This window comes from Pecten maximus, chromosome 8 (genome assembly GCF_902652985.1).
Source record: "Pecten maximus chromosome 8, xPecMax1.1, whole genome shotgun sequence".
In the NCBI taxonomy this organism is placed as follows: domain Eukaryota; kingdom Metazoa; phylum Mollusca; class Bivalvia; order Pectinida; family Pectinidae; genus Pecten; species Pecten maximus.
Window position 1 is genome coordinate 41,029,360 of NC_047022.1, and position 4,103 is coordinate 41,033,462.

At 34.9% G+C, this 4,103-nt stretch overlaps 1 long non-coding RNA gene across 1 annotated transcript; it reads left to right on the forward strand.

Moving 5' to 3' along the window:
• Positions 1-550: 550 nt before the first annotated feature.
• On the forward strand, positions 551-3,476 carry LOC117333742. The gene is made up of 3 exons (XR_004533995.1): positions 551-676; positions 2,492-3,007; positions 3,365-3,476. It is a non-coding gene; the product is annotated as an uncharacterized LOC117333742 (long non-coding RNA).
• Positions 3,477-4,103: the final 627 nt, after the last annotated feature.

Below are 4,103 nucleotides of genomic sequence, written 5' to 3' on the forward strand. Positions count from 1 at the left end.
AAAATAATTTAAAGTTTTATGTTTTCCGATGCAGTAAGCTTATAAATATTCATAGCCTTATTCAGGGACTTGTTTATATACAATGGATGGCCCATTTAGCTCTATTAAATGTATTTGTTTTCAAAAGAATACACGCCGTTAGAATAATTTGGCATTTATGATCAACATACATGTATGATGAAGTTCCAGGAGAAAAGGTTTTGAAAATATCTATTTTTTTCACTTTTGACATTTTTATTCAGATTTTCCACATAAGGTTATCACATGACACGGAAAGAAACAAAGTTAACTTTCATACACACTTACATATTGATTTGAAAATATATTGATTATAAGGTATTTTGAAAGATAAACGTTTATTCAAGGAAATACAGACCTACACATTGAAGACATAGTTTATTTTAATTAAGTAGATTCGGTTCCTGACCAATGACGTCATTAAGTGGGTGTGTAATATCTCTTTAATTGTTTTCCTGATTGAACTATTTTCTGATGCATTGTTTTGTCACACGGATGATCACTTTTCTCCTTAGACTCATTTGTTTTATTCTTATTTAAAATGGAACTAATTTGACAGCAGATCAGTCAAGAATAACTGTCAGGTTCGTATAAATAGCAGGCCTCTATACACCGAGTTGTCATCAACCACCATCACCAGACTTGTGCCGGATAACAGGTAACGATTTGGACTATTTGGAAATATATAACATGTAGGATATCGCTTCACAAACTTACAATTATGGAGTTCGCTATCGTTTGTTAATAACAGTCTAGGAATAACTGTACGTAAAATAGTGTATTATATCTTAAAATGTTAATTATTTAGTATAGCAATATTTAGATCGTGTACATAATTGTTTTCATATCTTAATATTGCATCTTATTATTAATTGATATCATATAATAGATTAATATTCTTATCTATTTTTGATAATGTATGTGATAATGTATGTGAGAATGTGTACGTATTTGTGCGTTTGAATATAGTGTGATTGGGGTTGTTTTTCTTTAACTGATACTTTTAGACTTAGATGCTTTTAAATTAATTATACATACACTAATTTGAACATCCACTTGATAATGATATTGCTAATGAATATGCGTTTGAAATATTTTCTGGAAAACGGTGCTGTCATTTGTATTAATATATTAGCATCATTACACATACTGTCTGATAGGATGAAAAAAAAAATGTGTTACAAGATTGATACGATAAATGAACGTTGATTCATGTGTTAATTTTTCTTCAGAATGAAATTATACATTTATGAAAAAGTTAGATGTCAACATCACATTTTACTAAGTTTTGAATACATGTGTTTATAGTTGTTTGATTTTCACAATTACTGTGATGTTGGTTGTAGTTATGTAGTTGTACTATAACATATATCATTAAATGATCTGATAGGAAGGTAACATGACTTATGAAATCACAAATTTATTTGAAGATAAATTTTAACTGTTGATTCAAATATACAAAACGGCACATAAACTCGTTCATCAACGAAAATTGACTAGGGCACGCGTCTTACAACTGATAGAATATCACAATATTTACATACCAAACATGATAAGACAGAGTTTAACGTTATTGTTTCTAACTCTCTCTACTGTATCTAACTATCTACTGTATCTAACTATCTACTGTATCTAACTCTACTGTATCTAACTCTCTCTGCTGTATCTAACTCTCTCTGCTGTATCTAACTCTCTCTGCTGTATCTAACTCTCTCTACTGTATCTAACTCTCTCTCTGCTGTATCTAACTCTCTCTCTGCTGTATCTAACTCTCTCTACTGTATCTAACTCTCTCTGCTGTATCTAACTATCTACTGTATATATCTCTACTGTATCTAACTCTACTGTATCTAACTCTCTACTGTATCTAACTCTCTACTGTATCTAACTCTCTACTGTATCTAACTCTCTCTACTGTATCTAACTCTCTACTGTATCTAACTCTCTCTACTGTATCTAACTCTCTCTGCTGTATCTAACTATCTACTGTATATATCTCTACTGTATCTAACTCTTACTGTATCTAACTCTCTACTGTATCTAACTCTCTGCTGTATTTCACTCTCTACTGTATCTAACTCTCTACTGTATCTAACTCTACTGTATCTAACTCTACTGTATCTAACTCTACTGTATCTAACTCTCTACTGTATCTAACTCTCTCTACTGTATCTAACTCTCTACTGTATCTAACTCTCTCTACTGTATCTAACTCTCTACTGTATCTAACTCTCTCTACTGTATCTAACTCTCTACTGTATCTAACTCTCAACTGTATCTAACTCTTACTGTATCTAACTCTCTCTACTGTATCTAACTCTCTACTGTATCTAACTCTCTCTACTGTATCTAACTCTCTACTATATCTAACTCTCAACTGTATCTAACTCTTACTGTATCTAACTCTCCACCGTTTCTAACTCTCCACTTTATCTAACTTTCACTGTACCTAACTCTCGATTTCTGTTGACAGGTGTCTTTTGTACGTGTTGGAGAAGTATCACTATGTTTGCATACACGATACTGCTGGTAGCATGTGCAGTGGCTGGGAGCGCTGCCTCTAAGGCACACGGGTTGAATATCCAGCCTAGTATCTCGTTAGGACATCCAGCGATGATAGCAGGGAATACTTTTCAAAGCCAAGGGGTAAGGCATCTAGGTTCCATTCAAAGGCCTCATTCCTGCTCCAAAGGTGGTGTCTAATTCTGCGATTGGGGCTTCCAACATTCTCCATAGCGACGCCACAAGAGGACTGTTTAGTAACCAAGCCATATTCGGCAATCCAGCACCGGCATTAGTAGCGCCAAACACACTGGGAGCGATCATCAGTCCGACCCATTTCGCTACTAATGCTGCGTCAACCTTTAACATTGGAATCGGAAACTCTGCAGCATACGATACCGCTGGGTCAATTGGAGCGACCTATTTACTAAATAATCCCGGCATTTCGCTCAACAGTCCAGGCCGCAGATTCCCAACGTCTAAAAAGGTAGTGCACGTGTACCAATACCTTGATAGATATATAAACCTCTCCATGCATATTACTCTTTTCTTAATTTTAAGGTTTTACCACATTTTTACAAAAGTCTTCAATTCAACCAATTCTAAATGTTTTCTTAAATATTTACGGATGCACAGAATCCAAACCGAATGACGCAGAACTACGTGACAATATGTTCGAGAGTACAGCTTTGGCGATAACTAAAACATTCGTTTATATTAATGCATTTCTTTAAAATAGTATGCAAATGATCTAATGAGGACGTATCAGTGTTAGATTTGTTTAAAAAAATCAACCCGTGTAACTGTTATTTGAAATTCATTCCTACATATGATTTATTTTCAGGCGGGAAGCTATTGAACTATGGAAATCAACGCGATGATGAGTTGAAGACAAAATCGTATTTGAATGTGAATTTATGTATTTTGCTACTTGTATATAAAGAATCTTTACAGACGATTGGTGTTGCGTTTTCGAAGAAAAGTGATGCGTTTTAGCCCACACAATAGAAATCAAATTCACACATGTTGTTATTGTTTTTACAATACCAATTATCATCCTAGATACCACATGAATTACGTTTACTATGTCCATTCTCGGTACTACAGAAATGACGTTCACACTTTCGCTCTCTGCACCCCTGGGATTTGTCCATCCTCGATATTACAGGGATGACGTTCACACGTTCACTTTCTGCACCCCTGGAATATGTCATGGTAAAGGTAAAGGCCCAGCCATCCTGTAGATACCGCTAGTTTGTTCCGTTGGTGACTACCAAACGAGTCTCTCAGCCACATTACCGCCTTTGCCTTTATACTTGGCTATCATTCCACTCTGATTTTCAAACGGTATACATCAACTTATCTTCCTCCTGACATCAACCAAATATATTGTTTAGTGCCTTCAGTTTTGCAATAACATGTCCCGGGGTTACAGAGCGTGTGTACCGATGAAAATCCTGGTCAGTTCGAATTCGTTATTTGGTCGATTATTTTAGGGCGCAGACTTAACAAAACTAATTTCCCTGTAAAATGCTGTAAATGGTATTTTGCTCTGAAATGTCAAAAACAAGAATATTAAAGAC